General features: G+C 28.4%; 1 protein-coding gene across 7 annotated transcripts in view; it reads left to right on the top strand.

Moving 5' to 3' along the window:
- The window catches only part of LOC123294017 (disks large 1 tumor suppressor protein), a 1,177,915-nt gene that overhangs the window by 664,756 nt on the left and 490,984 nt on the right, over positions 1-22,175 (top strand). The window lies entirely within an intron of this gene.

Raw genomic sequence — 22,175 nt, 5'->3', positions numbered from 1 at the left:
CAAGTGCTGTTTCAAGGATCTAAATCATTCTAAACAAATTTTATTGATATTAATCCAGGCAAAAAATACTTAAAAAATAAAAAAATTAACAATTTTGTATAATCTGAAATTTTAAAGTTGTATAAATATGTTTTTTATGTTCGCCGAATTTATTATCGATTTTATTGTTAATGTTTTTAATTACAGTCATCGTAGTCTTTCGCTGTGAATGTAAAAACTATTTTCAGAAAATCTTGTAAAACTAAAATTTGTGATATAAATGATTGTATATAAACAAAAATAAGATATAAATAATTTTTGAATTAATTTCGGGGTTTTTTATTAGGTTTATTTATAAAATTCAAATAAAATTACCTAGAAAGCATCTTTTTTAACCTTCCTTTTTAGTTCCTTACAAGTTTTCGTAATGGTTTTTACTTTTGATCTAACAAATATAATGTTAGTCTAGTAATTAAAAAAAAAAAAACCTTTTGATGAAAACTGTGAAATAAAATTCTATTTCAAGCTGTAATTCTCAGGCTCTAAGAAGTTTTTTTTTCGGTTTATATCAGGTAAATTATCACAATAAATTCAAAAAAATTGGTGTCCTTTTGGCGTATTAAAAGTTTTTGTTTATTAAAAGTTAACGACTAGTCAAAATAATAATTAAAAAAAAAGTGCGATAAAATCATTCCATTTGTCAGGTCATTATTTCGCGCGTTACGAGTTTTTCTTTTTCCGGTCTAATAAATGATTATCTTAATTAGTCCGAACTATTTCACGAAATGTAACTTTATTTGGTAGATTATGACCAAATGTGTTCGGCTTTCGATTAATATTATTTTAAAGTTGGGAAAACTTTTTTTTTTCTTGTTCTGTAACAGCACGAGCTAAAATTATTTTAGAAATTTCTTCTTCAAAATTCATTTAAAATTGTTTCAATATCTTTTTTATAATTCGAGATATCAAATAATATGTAGTAAATGTTGAGAATAAAATATATTATTCAAGATTAAATATGGTGACACCGGTTTCTTTTCTCAAAGTTTTTCGATAACTTGACATAATGGAGCAATTCTGCTTTCAGAATCAAATTCAAAAGTTCAAAATTTATAAATAATGAAATGGAAAAAAGTTTTTTCGTCGTAGAATTCTATAAGTTTGTGAAAAGTCCGAAAAAGCGTCTTATTTTTAGTCTAAATTTTCATCCGTACCTAATTAAAAGTTTTCGTAACTGTTTCTCGATCTAAATAATGGTAACTGACACAATTATTTAAAAATATAATCGAATTAAAATTTTTAACCCAGTCAACTGTTTCAACTGACCAGGAAAAAAATAGAATAAAAATTTTTTTATATGGAGTAGAATCTTTTTAAAAAACACATTAATGGTGCAAAAAATTGGATTGGTTAAACCTCATAATTTGAACTTTTGAGAAAAAGACTATTCTCAGTTTTATGTCTTTTTTTATTAGATATGAAATTAAATATAAATATTTTTTAAATTCAGAAAAGATTAATTTGCTATTCCAAGACAACTTTAATAAAATCAGCACAAAATCTTTTTCATTCTGTATGTTGTTATCTGTTCGTTTATAGTCTAAAATTTTTTCCTTTGATATTTTTGTATCGATATCATTTTCAATTTTACGTTTAAAGCATATAATTTTTTGTAGAATTATGTTTTTCTTAATGGGTTTTGGATTTCGCCAAATGTTTTGAAAGGAGTAGGGTTTATATGATTAAACTTTGACTCAAGAGCGGATAGCTATAATTATTATGTTATCCGTATAACTACAGAGGTGGAGTATGTTTTCACACTATAATTGAATCATAACGCCCAGAAATTGTGATCAATAATTTCTTTATTTAAATTGAAACGGAAATAGGTATCTCATATCAAGATATAGAATATATGAATTTATTTATATTTTATAAGATTTTCAAGGTTTTGAAAATAATATCTTTTTTGCTATAGTTCTAGAAATGATAATTTATTCCAACCAATTTATTTTATTATATTACAGTTTTTATACCATGTATATGAGATATATCAACGTATACTAAGTTTAGTCCCAAGTTTGTAACGCTTAAGCATATTGATACTATGAACAAAATTTTAGTATAGGTGTTCATGAAATCACCTAATTAGTTCATTTCCGGTCGTATGTCGGTCTGTCGTCTGTCGTCTGCCCGTCACCTAATTAGTCCATTTGCGGTTGTATGTCTGTCGGACGTCTGTCATCACGATTACTCCAAAAAGGAAAAGAAATATCAAGCTGAAAGGTTATAGCGTGTTAAGGACGTAACAAGTCAGTTCAAGTTCCTAAATGAGCAACATAGGTCAATTGTGTCTAGGGTCCGTATGACCCATCTTTTAAAACGTTAGAGATAGAACAATAATTTAAATGTAAAAAATGTTCCCTATCAAAAAATAAACAATTTTTGTTTGAAACATTTTTTCGTAAACATCACTATTGACTCGTGAGAGCGCAAATAATGCGCAAATTGTATAATACGTATTGTATGGTAATATCAGTTATATATGTGTGACATGTATGTATGTGTAGTGTGACAGAGTCATCAACATTGTCTATACCGGGTATTTAAACAATTAACTCAATCAATTGTTTGTTTTCACTTATTTTATTACAGTTTTTATTTATTTTTTTTATATTTTGATGTAATTATGTTGGTGTTACAACAATATTATGGATATTGGGTGTGGTTTTTGCGTTGTTGTTGGTTGTATGAGGATATTTTTAAAGTCAATTAATTATTTATTCTCTGTTGCTAAATATTACTACATTTAATAATAAAATAATTGATTGAAAAATAAAATGACATGCTTTAAATGGTTTTTAATATTTTTATACATTTTGTGTTTCATTATGTTATTGAAAAAACATCTATCTCATTCATTGGTTAGTAAATTTTTACCTAGTATTGTTCAATTTTCATTGTTTCAATTGCCGGCAAATGAAATTATTTAATATAACAATTATTATTTTTTCACTTATGCAATTTATTCAACATTTTTCATTTTTGTTCTTTTTTTTTGTATTAACGCATTATTATTATTTACTGTTAGCGTGATATAACCGGTTCACAATATTTTATAAAATTTGAAATAAATTCTATCAAAAACTCTTCTTTTTTTTGGTGCAAAAATTAAATTATATTGCACTTATTTTATTTCAAAATTAAACCGTGTAAGTAAACCTACTTTTGGGTCATACTTTTCAAATTTGTGATCAAAATTAACCTAGCTCTAATAGGCTACAAGAATATGAAGTTCTGGTCCCGGAATGAAGCACATAAGTGATCTCTAGCAAAAAATTGACATCACAGCTGAAAAAAATGACCCAAAATTAGTGGGTTTAAAAAAAAATTCCAATAAGATCGGATCAAATTTGCCTGTGGTATCAAAAAAATCGAAATTTTTAACTTTATGACGTCATCAGAATCAAAAAAATTTAATTTTGCTTTATCAAATCCAAGTTTTATCCAATTTTGATAAACCAAGTATGTAATCCTACTAAATTTGGGTCGTACTTCTCTAATTTGTGATCAAAATTAACCTAGCTCTAATAGATTTCAAGAATGTGGAGTCCTGGTAACGGAATTAAGCACATATGTAATAGCTAGCGAAAAATTGGCATCACAGATGAAAATAATGACCCAAAATTGGTAGGTTTCAAAAACAATTTCAATAAGATCGGATCAAATTTGCCTGCGTTATCAAAAAAAATCCAATTTATAAACTTCATGACGTCATCAGAATACAAAAAATTCAATTTTACTTTATCACATTCAAATTTTATCCAATTTTGATAAACTAAGTATGTAATCCTACTTAATTTGGGTCATACTTTTCTAATTTATGATCAAAATTAACCTAGCTCTAATAAGTTTAAAGAACTTGGAGTCCTGGTCCCGGAATTAAGCATATAAGTGATAGCTATCGAAAAACTGACATCGAAGCTGAAAAGAATGACCCAAAATTAGTGGGTTCCAAAAAAATTTCAATAAGATCGGATCAAATTTGTCTGTGTTATCAAAATGTGTTCTAATTTGTGATCAAAATTAACCTAGCTCTTCTTGGTTACCAGAATGTGGAGTCCTGGTGCCGGAGTTAAGCACATAAGTGATAGCTAGTTCCAAAAAAAATAAAAATAAAAATGAAAGTCAAAAATTAAAATAAAATTTATACTTATTTAAAATCGCTCTTCTAAATTTAATCTCTTATGAAATTTAAAAGATGCTGTGGATAATTGTAAAAAATTAGTTTTTTTTATTTTTCTTTGTTTCAATGAGTGAGTTTTATAAGAATAAAATTAATATTTTAACAAAAAATGTTATTAATTGATCACACATAAAAAAGAATATGGTATGTATTTACTATTTAAATAATTGATTTGAATTGTGTTAAAACATTTTAATTTTTAATGTTGTTCTTGTTGCCTTGACATTACATTGCTTACAATTTCTTTCTCATTAAATTTTAATGAATACGCTACATACTTTAATAAAAAATTCTAAAATACTATGATATATTATTTAATTTTTATATGAAAGCTGTAATGAAAGAAATAAAACATATACTTTATTGCATTTTAAATATTAAAAAACACAATGATTTTATAATCTGTGGTTAAAGGAGGTTTTGCGCTAAATGGATGGGTATGGGTATGGGTATGGAGGTTAGCGGGCCATGCTCGAGCATCGGGCCTCGAAGCAATGGTTCAGAGCACCTAGCCAAATAGACCCTTGTACTCTATCCCCGCTACGCTTTTCAGTGGCTATTATAACCAACTGATGTACTGAAACCCAGGATCTGCCTAGCGCTGAGTTTCCTAATTTCTTCTGGTTCGACTATGGCCGGACCAAACCATTTCCTTCGCTGCTGTATGAGCGCCGGACAGTAACAGAGAAAGTGGATCGATGTTTCTTCTGAATTTTCTCCGCATCTGTCACACGCGGGAGATTGTCTTTTTCCAATCTGATGTTGGAAAAAGACAGTCGATGTGGACTCGTAGTCCACACTACTAACTTCCCAGAGGGGGGAAATCATTAAAAAAAAGGGCTTGTTAGCCTTCATAGATTATTCGTCGAACATGTACTGCAGCTTATGCTGGAACGATCATTATCTCCATAGATAAATGATGTGTTTTAGATTCTTGAAAAATCAGTATGATAAGAGCATTATTAGACCCCGCCTTGTTCATTTAAACAAAGTATGAATTTTAAATGCAAGTCAAAAAAATTATGTAATTATATAAAATTTGTATGGAATTTCAATGAAATTTAAACAAATTGCGTATCAAAAATGTACACTAGCATCTATTTGATGACTCACACGCTTAAACATAGGACTTACTTAAAACAAAAAATATAATCAAAATCTAGAAGATCTGAAATTGAGATTACAATATTTTTGTTTATTATTAAGGCATATCAAAATAAATGGATTAAAGAAGTATTTTCAAATTTTTATAAATAATCAATCTTCACCATTTACTTCAAAAATATTCATATTTAACATTGGTCTTATGGAAAAACGGTAGATGGAGGATATTAAAAACAAATTTAAAAAAAAAAAAACCTATTTAAATTTAAGTTAAAAGCTTAATAGAGTATTGAAAACAAAAAAAACAACCCGTTGTGCTCGATTAATTAAGGATGTATGAGTATGTGTAGGGTAAGGGAGACACAAGTTCAAAAAAATATAAATTTATAAATCGAAAACTTCATCATCAAAGTTGAAAATAAGGTAAAAACAATTTCAACCACAAGTCTAAACTTGCCTTGGCGTTTGAACTACCTTCAGGCATTTATTAGTTTTTTTTTCATCTGAATGTCACAATTTTTACACTTGAAATAAAAACCCAATTAATCATCTGTTCCATTTTAATTTTTATTATGTCTTTTACTTTCTACAAACGTTACAATGACTCAACAAAAAATTTAAATTCATATCAAAATGTGTTACATTTTCTTGTCTATGACTACTACATCTACAAGTATTACCAGATCATTCCAATTAGACCGTGTGTCTATAATGAAGCGAAATTGGCATAATCCTCTTTGAATGCCTTTAATAAAGGTTAGTTTGATAATGGCAACTTAGTTTTTTGATTATCGTGCTTAATAAATATACAAGTCTTTTATCCAACGTTACCCTGCAGTTGCAAACTTCTTGCCATTTCTTCCACACTTCCTGTCGTTAATTACTTTTTTCAAGGTATACAACGATACATACGGTCGTCCAAGAATTAGCAGATCGATTAACTCACTTTCCACAAGTTCGAAACTCTCGAGCCAAGAGTGACCCTTGTAATTTATTTGTACCTGAATTATAATAAATCCTGAATAAATTGGCAGTACATAGTCGGTGTGGTACTGAGGTCGTGTGAGTGGGACCCCTGTAGACCACACGACTAACTTCTTAGAGGGAGAAAAATGCCAATTACTTAAAAAAAGGTCTTGTTAACATTTATAGACCATGTTTCGGAACGATCATTATCTCCATAGATAAATGATGAGTTTCGTCCACTTTTCAGATTCTGTTTATTGAGTTTTTTCCAGTTTTTTTATTACCATTAAAAAACGGCTCAACCAATTTTACTGAAAAGTTCTTCTGTCTGTTCTTAAATACGCAATTACGCGTCGAATAAGCCCAGTCACGTGTTAATGTAATAATTGGTTCGCGAGATAATCGAGACGAAATAATCCGAACGAACATAAGAACATATACGCACATACGTTCACACACACACACACACAGACATCACATTTAAAAGGTGGAAATATGTAAAACTGGAGATTTACAAAATCAGCCCCATTACATTAACTTCCTCAGGAAAGTTAAAAAGCTTAATTTTGGGCTCACGGTCTGAAATAGAACAATGTAATAAAAAAATTATTTAATGATCCATTATATTATTAAATAAATAAAAATATTTTCTCAAGCAAGTTTTATGTGTATTGATTATTAATTACAAAACTAACAATATTTAATATTAGTATTGACTACCGTTTTAAAATTCTGATTCAATAAATTTATAATTTTTATAAGAAAGAAAGATATATAAGATATGATTAAAGTTTAAGTTATGTTATGTTATATAACCTTGAACTAAATAATTAATTTTTTTAGAATAATTTGCTTTAAAACAAAACCTTTATGTAGAATACAGAAACGGAAATTTTGTAATTATTATATATTTTTTTATTGATTTTATAATCATCTATGTATCAGGTTGAGCTACAATTTCATAATTAATAAGTTGTTTCTGAATTAATAAAAAAGTTTTTTTTATGAATTGAAATGTCAAGATTTTAAAATTCGTTCAACACAATAAACTAATTTAATTGGAGTGTTTAATTATAGAGTTTTGATCTTTAAAAATATAAAATATTTTATAATGTTAAAAATCTCCACATACCCCAGATTAGAAATTCAGAAGGACTAAGACCAGGGCCATATCGAGAAACTAGCCGTCTCTATACTAGTACTCGTACTAAGAAATGTAGTCAGATCCGTTCGTAACGCTTCCATATGATACTATCCCACTTCAGACTTCTTTAGATAGTTCTATTCAGGAGATCATCCCGTGGGTCTCGTTAGAGCCACATTCCTTAATCTGAATTGTCATTTAATCTGGCTTCCTTCATCTGAATCCCCATTTAATGCTTGATTTGGACCAAATTCTGAAAACAGTTTTAGGAAATTCTAGAGTGGCCTAATTCAGTCCGGATCGTGGCAGGGCAACGACTTTTTACCAAACTTTCTAAAAATGTGCAAATGTGCTTTCTGCTTCTCATAAAAACTTAATTTATACTTAGATTCTATCGCTTTATCGATTCCCGTTGCAATTTTCAACATATATTTTTCCACTTCTAAGAAGGGGTGGTTTATCTTCCCTGGGAAAAAAGCACCACAGGGTACCATATACCATTTGATCCAGAGGGTGAAAAAAAGCTCAATCCTAAATATGTATCAATATTGGTTTTATAGGTTAAGCTTTAGAGATTTCGTCTTTTTTTCTCGTTGTTTCTTGAAGTATATGTGCGTCCATAGAGAAACATTATGTAAATTTAAAATAATTTTAAATTAATGGAAAATTGAAAATTTTTATTGTAACTCTGTTAAAAGTTTAAATTATTATTAACTGGTAAAAGTTGCAAGTATAGCTATCGACATTTTTTTTTTTGAGAAATGTCAATTTATATTTTGTATTTATTCCCATGTTAAACCTTGCTTATTTTGAAACTTAAAATTTTTTTCAAATTAAAACATTCAAAATCATTTAAACTTTTATATTATCATAATTTTTTTATACCATAAGGTATACTAAGTTTAGTCCCAAGTTTGTAACGCTTAAAAATATTGATGCTACGAACAAAGTTTTGGTATAGGTGTTTATAAAATCAACTAATTAGTCCATTTTTGGTTGTCTGTCCGTCTGTCCGCCTGCCTATCAACACGATAACTCAGAAACGAAAAAAGATATCAAGCTGAAATTTTTACAGCGTACTCAGGACGTAAAAATTTAATGAGCAATATTGGGTCTTGGGTCCGTTAGTACCCATCTTGTAAACCGTTAGAGATAGAACAAAAGTTTAAATGTAAAAAATATCCTTATAAAAAAATAAACCACCTTTTTCTTTTAACATTTTTTCGTAAACATCACTGTTTACCCGGGAGAGCGCAAATTAATCGCAACTTATATAGTATGTATTATATGGGAATATCAGTTATGTATGTGTGACATGTATGTATGTGAAATTTGACAGTGCAATCAACACAGTCTATACATGGTTTTATAACAATTAACTCAGTCAATTGTTTGTTTTCACTTGTTTAGAAAAAAAAAATGAATAAATAGAATTAAAATTAAATTCGATTGAATTGAATGAAATTTTTTGCAAAAAGAAGACTAATTTATAAGATGTGAAGGCTTCAAATCTTGCCTCCGATAGAAAAAACTAATATTTGATTCAAAGAGCCTAAATGGCCGAGCGGTCTAAGGCGCTAGTATTAGAACGTTGGACTATTTAGACTTAGGTTGCGGGTTCGAATCCAGGCAGCGGCAGTGTGAACAATTTATAATTAATGGAAGTGCAGAATTGATCACATTGTCGTCGCTTGGATAAGAACGAAGTAACCGACTCCATCCACATCAAAAATGTAATTGTAAATATGTTTGTAATGGAATAAATAAAGATTAACAAATAATGATGTGGGTGGCCTCTGTGTAGGCATGCGTCACAAAAACGGAGGTTAAACCCCCATTATTATTATTATATTTGATTCATATAATATAAATGAATAACAACATATTATATTATATACATATAATAAATAAGTGCAATACACTATTATATTATTTTTAAACAAAGTTGCATCAGAAATCATTAAATTTACACTGTTGTAAGTGTAAGTACTATGTTAGACTATCATGTAATTTTTATTGGCTATTGTAAGAATTAGTATCTATATGTGTAACAATAATTACATTTAATTAAAAACCACGTCAGATATTGGTATTAAGAATCATATACTTAGGTATACCTAAGAGAGTATTTATTTTTATAATATGAAATTATAAAAATATTTATTAAGATTGAATATAACTCAACACCAATGTGATACGGATGGTTCATACAAATATCTATCAGGTATAAATCAGTCCGAGAATGGTCGAACGTGCCTTTAGAATCGATACTATATGCTGAAAATCGATACTATGAGCTGAAATAACTAGAATTTTTTTGGGAAATGAATGAAATAAAATAAAAAGTCAAAAATTATTGCGTCATAAAAAAATTGTCTCGATTTTTTGCAATTTTTTTAAGGAGTACCCCTTTGAAAAAATCGAGAAAAACGGCAAAAAAAATTTTGTTTGGAAATTTGATGAAATTTCGTGGATGGGGTAATTTTGATCCAAAAAGTATAAAAATCAGGTTAATTTAATGATTCGATGCCGAATTTCTGAGATATCGCAATATTTGGATGAATTTTAGTCAATATCTCAAAAACTATTCGACCAGTCGTCAAATGAACACGATTTTTGTACTTTTTGGGTCAAAACTACCTTATATACTGGGTTTTATCGAAATTTTGAGATAAAAAAATTTTCTCGATTTTTTGCAATTTTTTTAAGGGGCACCCCTTTGAAAAAATCGAGAAAATCGAAAAAAATAATTTTGTCTTGGAATTTGATGAAACTCGGTAGATGGGGTAATTTTGATCCAAAAATTATAAAAATAAGGTTAATTTAATGATTGGAAGCAGATTTTCAGAAATATCGCAATACTTGGATGAATTTTAGTCAATATCTCAAAAACTATTCGACCAGTCGTTAAATGAACACGGTTTTTGTACTTTTTGGGTCAAAATTACCTTATATACTGAGTTTTATCGAAATTAGAGATAACAATTTTTTTTCGATTTTTTGCAGTTTTTTTAAGGGGTACCCCTTTGAAGAAATCGAGAAAATCACAAAAAAATTTTTGTTTTGGAATTTGAGAAAACTCAGTGGATGGGTTAATTTTGATCCAAAAATTATAAAAATCAGGTTAATTAAGTGATTGGACAGTATCATGGGCAAAACTTCATTTTCAAAAAAGTACCTCACCAAAAAATTAAAATCCATAAAATTGTGAACAAAAGAGAGCAAGTGAGGTGCTAGTTGCATATATATGAATGAAATTTAATAAATAAATATTAACAAATAATGGTGTGGGTGGCTCCTTGTTATAGGCATATATGTCAGAGAAGCGGAGGTTAAACCCCATGTATATTATTATTATTTATTTATGATTAATGACTCTCATTAACGAAGGTGCTAGATATTCTCCAACTGTTCAGATAAATAAGTACCTATATGAAAACAGTCATAATATAATAATTGCAGAATAATATCATTATAAAAAAATTTTTATTTTAGATTCAACGCCCAATCCTACGGCAATGTCGATTAATAACCTTGGTAACTAGTTTATAAATGTATTTTATTTACAGAAAAAATAAAGGATATTAACATTTAAACCTAGTATGATTTGGAATCGAGAAAAATTATTATAACGCACTGAACCCGGACTTTAGAACGTTTGTTGTCCATTGAGTTTTTTTTTGCTATTTTTAATTTTTTTTAAGGAAATGTATAACCGGTTTGTATAGCTAAAAATAAACGTTGAGTTTTTTTTATTACTCTATTTTAAAAAGCCATAAGATATTAAGCTTATACTAAGTTTTTCATACACTAGAAGCATTTATTTTTAAAGTTTTTAATTTAAGCTTTAAAGTTTTCTTACAAAATTCAGGTACCTAATTTATAAGTCATATATATAGTACAAGAGACGTGCGATATAAGGTCGATCTTCACCCACTGAATACCAGATGAGACAATTTTAATCAATTTTTTCCTTGAACGGTTTTTTTCATAACTATGCCATTATCTTGATCTAAATATTCTTGATTCATTTATCTTTCTTCTGATACCAATTTCGATTGGTTAACAGATCTGTTCATACTGCATCGATCTGTTATCCAATCGAAATTCATATCAAGATAATTTAACTACGAAAATAATGGTATGGGCTTGCCAGAAAAACTGTTCATGAAAACTTGATTATTTATACATTTAGTGTTTATCTAATATTAACAAATCCCTCATTCTCTCGATCTTGAAAAAAATTATCCATAATAAGGCTTTTAAAAGGTTTTATTTTATTTTATTTATTTTTTTATCAAGTTTTTGGTTTGATTGGAAAGCAATTTTATTACTAAATTTGCCATCACATAAAAAATGTTTGCAATTAGAGGTTAAGAAAAGAAGTTTCAAAGAGAAATTGGTGAAAAATCAACAAGGCCATAGTTAAGAAATCGAAATCAGTATGGTTTATCTATTACTTTGACACATGTAATTTTATCTATGAATTGACACATTTCATTGGCAGTTTTCCATAAATATATTTCATAAAAAATAATTATTCATAATTAAACATATAATTAGTTTAATTAATTAAAATGCATAAATACATTACCTACTATATCTAAATAAGATTTATAAGACAATTTATATTTAATTTAAAAAAAAAAATGCTTTCCTATGGTTGAATGAGCACAATGACTCAATACGTGTAATGTATATACATTATTATATAAGAAATTTAAAAAAAAAATGTATTTTAGCCTTTTTGTAATGGTGTCACATATCCGGTTACAGAACAGACACAATTGATTTTTATTCTTTCATGGAATGTAAAATAATTATTATATCAACTTGAAAGAACCTTATAGTTACTATGGTATTATTCTAGCCTCATGTAAGGAAAAGAAAGGATGTTTGTCAAATCGAACTCGTTTCGAAAAAAAATTATGAGTGGTTGAAAATACTTTTCTAAGAGATAATTTTGTGCGCTGGTCATTTTGGTCCCCGGGGTGAGGAAAAAAAGATATGGCCGTTTTTACCGTTAACTTTGAATATTTTGTTTCGAGTAAGAGAAAAATAAAATGAATACCGGGAAAGATAGTGGTTGATGGTGGAGGTGAAACAATATAAGAAAAACTATATTTCCCGGCATATGTTTTATTTTTAGAACCAACCTCCTACTCGACCAAAAATTTTTCAATAAAACGGTAAAAATGTGCCATATTGAACACTAAAAATTTGGAACCTCGACTCGTCTCGTCTCGGTGACGAGGCACGAGGCGATTGAGGCTGCCTCGTAGCCTCGGTGTAACACTATTTGGGGGAAAAAATATAAGTTTTACGTTTTAAAATGTATAACAACTAAACAAATAATTAACAACTTTTTAAAGCTCAAGATTTTCAGTACAATTTTCTCCGATTTCGACAAAACAACAAACATTTTGGTCGTTCACTGTCTCCATTATCGATTTAAGTTTCTTAATCAGTGGTAAATCGAATCATCTTATATCCATTCAACCCCTAACTATAATAACTTAATTATATTTGTAAAAGGATTAAAGTTTCTTTCATAACCTAATTTATATAAAAACTGTATACTTTATACATATCATATTATATTCTGTTATATAAAAAATAAAAATATAAGAAATGTCTCCATAACCACCGCCGGTCATAAATATTGTCACGTCGGAGAAATTAATTTTAAAATATAAATGCCAACGATTACAATTTTATTTGTTGTCGGCAAATTCGTATATTTTGTCATTCATATTAATTATTTAATTACATTTTTGAGAATTCGTGAAATTTTTAATTATTTTTATTAATTACGATATCAATAAAACGATTAAGTAAGAATATAAACAATTATATTCTGCGGTATAATAGGTCGTTCAAAATAACTAAAAATAAGCGATTTCATGAACTTATTCAAAGGCAAAAAAAGGAAAGAAAATGAAGGCTTTGACATCTAGTTTAAGACTCTACTAACGCTCAGTTTCATAAGTGCTGGAGTTGCGTTAATTAACGCTATGTATACATAAAAACGATTTTTGGCCAATATTTCGGAAACCATCAAATGTATGAAAAATAGTTTAAAACAAAAACTGTCGGAAAATTTTTTTCCTAAGTGAAATATAGAATCAAAACTTTTGATATCTTCAGCCATTTTCCCGAAAATCGGAAAAAACGGCCAAATATATATATATATATATATATATATATATATATATATATATATATATATATATATATATATATATATTTATATGCTAATTAACAATATCTGAAACTAATTGATTTTATAAAAAAAATTTCAAACGAAAGTTGTTGGAAATTATTTGTTCTAAAAACAATTTCGATATCTTTAGCCGTTTTCAAAACGATCAATTGGATATACATTTTTCGTTATTTATCCAATCATTATCCTCGAATTATGTGTAAAAAGTCCTGAATTTTTATACTTGGGGGTTTTTGAGGTCGTTGATTGCGAATATATTGCGAAAAATACTTGTTGGCTGCGCCGGTAAAGGAGGCAAGTCCTTTTTGTTCTATATAATAAGTAATGTAGGTATTTTATAATAAATCCAAAAGCTCGTTCTTCAAGAAAAATAAACTTTAATTTATAGTTTTTATATTATAAAAGTAAATACTTCTGATATGAAAAAAAAAATCCTTATATTGGATAAATTGAGAAGATTTTAAGAAAGTTGAGTTTTTATTTGATTTCCTCGTTTTTTATTTTTATTTTTTCAAGTAGGATAACTTTAATTCGAAAATCCATTTAATTTAAATACTAATATGCATAAGTACCTTTAAAGTTTATACTTAATACACAAATATTGCATTAAGTTTTTGATACTATACTACAGTCATTTGAAACACACTATTCCACCAACCTATCAATGTTGAATTTTGAGGACGTCATAAAGTCGAAACGTTCGATTTCTTTGATAACACAGGCAAATTTGATCTTCTAGAAGATCTTATTAGAATTTTTTTTGAAATCCACTAATTTTGAGTTATTCTTTTCAGCTGTGATGTCAATTTTTCGATAGCTATCAGTTATGTGTTTCATTCCGAGACCAGGACTCCGTATTATTATAATCTATTAGAACTAGGTAAATTTTGATCATAAATTTGAAAAGTATGACCTAAATTTAGTAGAATTGCATATTTAGTTTATCACAATTGGATAAAATTTGGATGTAGAGTAAAATTAAATTTTTTGATTCTGATGACGTCATAAAGTTAAAAAATTTGAGTTTTTTGAAAATTCAGGCAAATTTGATCCGATTTTATTGGAATTTTTTTTGAAACCCACTAATTTTGGGCCATTCTTTCCAGCTATGATGTCAATTTTTCGTTAGCTATCACTTATGTGCTTTATTCCGATACCAGGACTCCATATTCTTATAACCTATTAGAGCTAGGTTAATTTTGATCATAAATTTGAAAAGTATGACCCAAATTTAGTAGGATTACATTCTTGGTTTATCAAAATTTACCCTTTATGAAAGAAGTGAGAGGTAAAAACCCAAAATGGTTGTACTATTTTCGTACTACCACGTACAAAGTATATACAACGTACTATATTACCATAGAATCTGCTACTTATATTAGTCAAAACCATTTCAATATAGTATAATTCTTGGTGTATGACATTATTTAGAAAGTTTTGACAAGTTTTGAGAGAGCTACCCCATTCATAGTTCATATAATGTGTCTACAAAACCGCTATTTATCGATTTATACAAAGATGTTGTGATATACTTACTATTTAATGTATCTTCTAGCATTTATCTGCCCGCTTCGCTGAACCCAAATAACTTTAATGAATTCCTTGCACTTTTACCTACCTGTTGGGTGGTTTATATATAAAAAAAAATGCATGCAAGGGTCCACAATATGTCTTCCTTAAAAGTCCGAAGTTTTACACGTTTTAAAAGCTGGCAGTCTAAATTGAAACTACTCTAAACTAGTTCACTTCCTGTTTTAATCAGTACCACTTTAATAATAAATTTTTCTTTCTGTTTTAGGTAAGTTCCAATTTATTTACAAGCAGAATGTTTTTGGTAAGCAAAAATAATTTTGTTCGTCATGTTCTAACCATAATTATAAGAAAAAAACAGAATATAGACTGAATTAAAAGGTGTGCGTGTAAGGTCTTTACTACGCTCTGCCACCTTAAGTTTCGCCTAAAGCTGATTTATCCAAACTATATATTTGGTATGATTGATTTAATAAAAATAAATAGTTTAAATATTATTAGTCAAGGGGTCGAGTATAATTACAATTAACGCAGTTAGTTATTATCAAATGTTAGAAATAGATATCCACTATTAATATAATATAACATTAATTTGATAAAGGATAAAGTTCTTAACCAAAGATTCACAATTTGAATATTAATGCAAAACAATATAATCGATCGTTATCTATATAATATTTCATTATTAATAATTATTATCAACATCATAAACTTATATTCATGTACCGTTTAATATTTGACGAAGTAATAATTTCTAAATAGTAAAAACCAAATAATGCATTCCATCTTGTTCTTATATATCCGAAGGATATTATAAATTAAATACTTCACACTAGAAACTTATTAGAATTCTGTATTTATATCCAATAAATAAATGAAATTATTTCTGAGTGTAATTTCTTTTCAGTTTATCACTGTTATCACTTTTAGAGCGCCCATTACTCAAAATATTACTATTTTACAATCCAAAGTGACGGTAGTGTCTGTCACGTTTTGTTTTATAGAGTCAGCCACGAATGATTTTCTAATAAGTTTGATTCTAAAATAGAAAGGTTCTTTATTTTACCATTTTCCAATAACTTATACCATGAAATTTACCTCCAGATACAATTTAAAATCGTAAATCCTGCATAGATTAAGATATTCGAAGTATAAAAACACTCTCGAATGCGACTTCCTTTTAGATAAAAAATCAACCATAAAACTATACTAAATCTAAAACCGTAAACATAATTGTATTCATAATATGTCGAAAAATAAAACGCATTTTGGATCAAATGTAATGTCAGTCACATATATGGAGTCACCCTTCTGACCAATAAAAATTATTCGATAAGTTCATAGTAAAAGTAAAAATGTCATTAATTTTATTAATTCATGGCGAAAGATAAAATTCTGTTTCAATACATGGCAAAGGAATGGAAACATCGAATATATTGTTTTAAATATTTATAGACATAGTGAATTATGAAATAAAAATGTTAAAATCATATCTGAAATGTCATCATTCAAACAGTTCTTGTTTTTATTAAATCGTATCGTTATTTACATCTAAATAAAAATTGTTATTTTAACAAACTCATATAACTTTCGTATTGTTATACCACCCATTAAAGATACAGTTGGTATTACATGAGAGGTTTGTTATGTGTAAAAACTACTAGCTTGATATCCGCCCGCTTCACTGGGCTTAAAAGTAAAAACTACCGCTTTATAGCCTCCACCTCTCTTCATTTCACTTATCTCCCTTCCGTAACGCTAGAAAGTACGCACAGTTTTAAATTTTAAAATAGTCATCATCATAATTAATTAAGTATATCAGAAAAGGTGGCCATGAATTAGACATTTACTGTTTTAAATTTTTACAGAAATCTTTAATTTATGGTTCAAAATGATGATCATTCTGCTACATCTGTGATCATCATTATAAACCATAAATTAAAGATTTCTGTAAAAATTTAAAATGGTAAATGTCATATTAAATTTAATTTTTTTTAATTTTTAAATATCTATATCTTTACAATTTATAGCTCATGTGTTATTCTGATGTATGGGCTATATTGCTGTACAGTTTCATTAAAAACCATTCGCTAGTTTTTGCGTGAAAGCGTAACAAACAAACAAACAAACATCCTTACTTTCACATTTATCATATATAGGCATGATGATTTTAGTGTAAAGATTTTGTTTTCGATGCATTAGGTAGATAGACATTTGTATGTGTAAAACCTCTAAATTAAAGCAGCATATGTATGTCACAATAAAATTTAATAATATTACATTATGTCTAGGTCAAGAATATTTCAGTTACGCGCTACTTATTTTACAAACAAACATTACAACAATAATAAATATTACAATTTATATTATAAAACACATATATTTACAACCAGTTCAATTTAACTTACAGATATAATGTGTTTATAATATATAGCCGGCACGCCACTGGCTGATTCTAAAGCTGGATCACTCACTTAATACTAACATACGTTTATGAGTTTCAAGCGCCTCAATGGATTAACCGGTTTTGATTTTCATTGAAAGGTAAATTGATCGAGAGTATTCTTAGGAAAGAGGGGGTGATCATCAAATGGCTGAGCAGATTTTCTTAAAATATAGTTATAAGAACAGTTTCGATCAAATTTCCTAACAAACATACAAAAATCAAAATCGCATATTGTTTTAAGAGATACAATTCCACAGATGAATCGATCAGACCTGATATTCTGTCCATAATTCCTTTAAATATTTCATTTGTGCGTTGTAGTAATAGCATATCACACATCTAGGGAGAAAAAGTAAAGAATGTCTCAGATCTCATGTTCATTGTCATCCTCGGCTTTGTTTTGGGATTCATTACTTGCTCCCGTGGTGTGTATGCTATTTTTCTGCTTGATAACGGTGGAAAGCGGCAACTTCGTTTAGCATAGTGGGACGAAAGTTGACACTTTCGTCCCTGAGAGGAGAAAAAGTTTTGAAGAAAAGAAAAACTGATGGAATTATTGTGAGTGATATTTTTTATGAAATTTAAGTAAATTTCATGAAGATGGATTCTTTCCCATAGAGCTATGCGTAAAATTTGTCATTCTAAGGAAATTTTTTCTAGTGTTCGTGAGAACGGATCACATTCTGTTTTCGACAGCCTTAACCGTAGTGAAGAATTATTTTGCATTACTTTATATTTCAATAAAATAGCATTGCATTTTGTTTTTAAAATTAAGGAAATGATTTTTTCAAATTCATTGAAAATGCGATTCTAGTATCTCAAATATATTTATTAATAACTCAGACTCAGCGACTTGACTAAATGGTGGCTAAATTTTGTAATAATTTGATCAAATCTAACCACACCCACAATCAAAAAAGTAGCATATAAATTAACATCTTAATTGTTATGTGTTAGATTCATAAAAATATTTATATGACGCAAATTTAATTAATGTAATAAATCAATTAAAAATATTATTAGCTATATTTAATTGTATAATGCAATGCAATATGTATTTAGTTCTAGTTGTTGGTATATATACGTAATATTTGATATGGAAAGCGAGAGTCATGTCATGTTTTTGGAGTAAAAACATGACATGAATTTATAATTAAAATTTATACGTAGTTCGATATCTATATGTGTTGCATATCGCATGTTTAAATCATATATGTAGCACTTATCATTAATCATTGATACGAACCAGCCTTTATCTAAATGCAGGTTTTATAACGCATTTGAATAGTTTTGTTTTTTTAATTTTGTGGGTAGTTCAAGTGTTTGCGACAAGATTTTTTTTAATAAATCATCATGAGAAATAACAGGAGAACTATTATGAAATTATAAGAGCCATTATGATCGTAAATCACCAATCAAAGTATACCTAAGCCGCGTAAACGAAGCTCTGCAGTTTGAACAGATTTGATCAGAAAGACGGATTTGAATGCGGTTTGGAATAGTGATGAAAATGATTCCATGACTTGCACTGGGATTTTTGGGATCACGTCAGCATTGGTCTCAGAGGTACATGGTTCCTCCGTCGTCTACTAGAGTTTTCGGGAAATTGGTTATATAATCGGTCCAAACTTGTAACTCGGGTGTTTTTGGAGTCGCTGAACACGAATACCGCAACAAAATCGGGCTCGGGGTACCTGAGAGACCAATTCTATCGCAATATTTATATTCAACTATTCCAAAGAATTGGAATCACTGTCGTCACTATTAACCGAATTGTAAATTTAGCAAAACGGTTAATTAAAAATGCAATTATAAAATACATATTTTTAATTTCATATACATCAAGTTAGGTCACAAAATTGACGCTCTAACGAATCGAATGCAGAAAAACCGTTTTCAAACCCGTCTTACTGTTAAAATTTTTCGTACTTCGACCGTTTTTTGGGTTTTGCTTCCGCGACTATATGAACTACCTCCATTTAATAGTTATATCAGAGAGATATTGGTGTTAAAATTTTTGTAAATATACCTACTTGTGATCATTTCATGGGGGCTAGCTCTTGATGTCCTCATAAATTAATTTGATAAAGACAATATTTTTAATGCAGCCTGAAATCAAATTACACTTTAGGTAAAATTACCTACATTTTTTATGCTTTTGTATGCAACAGTTTTCCCTCTTAGTTCTCTTGTTCTTTTAAACCTCGTTAGCCCCTTGCTACTACGATCCAGAGGAAACACATTCATTGCATCCTATAGATTCAAACGCGTCTTTTACCTTTTGGCTACAGAGAGCTCACTTCGTGCCAACCAACTTGTATTCAATTTTTTGGAGAAGTTGTTAGCTCTTTTACCTATTCACACGAAATCTTGAATTCAATTTTTATGAGACGTAATTGGCTCTGTTACCTATTCACAAGAAATGAAATTATTTGACTAGATTTTAGGATGATGAAATTAATCTTAATAATTTTTTCATTCAAAATTTGGAATGACTTAATAAACAAAAATTTTAATTGCGTTGAAACCAGTCTCTGGCAGTTTAATCAAATTAATTAATGGCAGCTTAAATGAATTAAAAATTTTGCATTGAAATTTATAATTTATTTGCAATGAAAATTATTTTAAATAATAATAATTATTATTAAATAAATATTTAATATAAATTATAGTGATTATGTTGTTTATGATCAAAGCCTCCCTCATTCATATATTCATATATGTTTATTATTACCTTGTTATAAAACGTTAACAGGCTTAGTTTAATTTTACTAATATAAATTGTATTACATGTATATGCACTATGTGTCCCAAAATACATGTTATTAACTGACTTCAAACAAAAAAGGAGGAGGTTATCAATTCGACTGAATTTTTTGTTTAATGTGTGTTACCTCAGAACTTTCGACTGGGTGAACCGATATTGATGATTCTTTATCTATTTGAAAGCTAGTGCTTTCCGTGTGGTCCCATTTCATTTTTGGCCCTGTTTTGACTACGGCCTCCATGAGAAAACCATAAAAGTCTTAAATTTGCATTAAGTATGCTAGACAAGAGCACGAATAACTCAATATCATGTCAACCGATTTCGATGATTCTTTTTTTAGTGACAAATTAGTTAGTGTACTTTAGATTCACTTAAAATCACGAAATAACAAAAAACTCTTAACAAAAAGAAAACCGACTTCAAAGGAAAAACTTTTCCAAAACAAATTAATATGCACTAAAAAGTAATAAAATAACGATAATATAATATTGTTAAAATTATTGCTATTTTAGGAGTCGGTGTCATCCAAGCTAATGTAGCAAACTGTTCTGTCAGAGTTGTTTCCTTGGCTGACACCGACTCCAAAAATAACAATAATTTTAAATACATTATATTATCGTTATTTTTTTACTTTTTGTACATATTAATTTGTTTTGGAAAAGTTTTTCCTTTGAAATCGGTTTTGTTTTTTTATTTTTATATATATATTTTTTTTATATAGAAGCTAGTTACTCTTGTCCATAATGCACTAAATTACAGAAGTTTTTTTTTTTATTTTAATAGTTTCAGTATCATGTACTGACTGTAAATGCACAAAATCCTTACAAAAATAGGCGGGGAAGTACGTCCATTTTAAGAAAAACCGTTTTATAGGCTATATCTCCATAATCGTGACTAGTCTGCATTTTTGTTTTAGGATATTTTGGGATAGGTATCTGATGAATTTTTAAAATGCCTCAAACAGCAAAGGTCATCCGTCCAAAATACTTTAATAGTGTAGATATATCATGAAGAATAATGAAATTATCTTATTTTGTTTTTTCTATCGCTCCTCATATTTTGAAAACGTAGCTTCATCTAACGCCTGGTCTGTTAGCAATGGTTAATATAGCTATGGGTGGTATATTTTTAATACACCTTGTAGTTCTAAATATAATATACAGTACGATAAATATTATTTTAATATATTTATGTCATCAAATATTTCCTAATATCATTTTAATTGTAAAATCATAAACCATATGATTAGAACAATATATATGTATATGTAGATAAATTTGGTTATAATGGGTTTATTGGTTGGCATGGCATACCTCTACCTATCTATCTACGTATGTCTGATGGTAGAGTATAACTAGGTCTATGTCTATCTGGAGTATTGTTATTACAACAACAATAATTAATAATTGAATGGTTATTGTTAAATTATTTTAATTAGATACATTTTATAACTGTCTATCAATTTAATAAAATGGCCTACAGTTAGTTCTATCTATTTTCATTCTAGTTTAATTTATTGTATAATTAATATTATATCGTGTAGTATAGGAGGGTAGTGTTGATATGGTTTATAGACTTGACGATACTGACACAAAATCCCGAGTAATTTATTTGATGTATTGCATTCGTATCGATTGAGCCAAGGAATTCCAACTTAAGCAATTTAGTTTTAAATTACTTATATTGACAAAAATAATATCGGTTTAGATCGCTGGACTCTGTGGACGATAATATATTGTAGTTAAAATTATTGTTATTTTTGGAGTCGGT

Source organism: Chrysoperla carnea, chromosome 2 (assembly GCF_905475395.1).
Source record: "Chrysoperla carnea chromosome 2, inChrCarn1.1, whole genome shotgun sequence".
Lineage (NCBI taxonomy): Eukaryota > Metazoa > Arthropoda > Insecta > Neuroptera > Chrysopidae > Chrysoperla > Chrysoperla carnea.
Note: the sequence above shows the minus strand (reverse complement) of the source record. Positions and strands in the feature narration are given on the sequence as shown.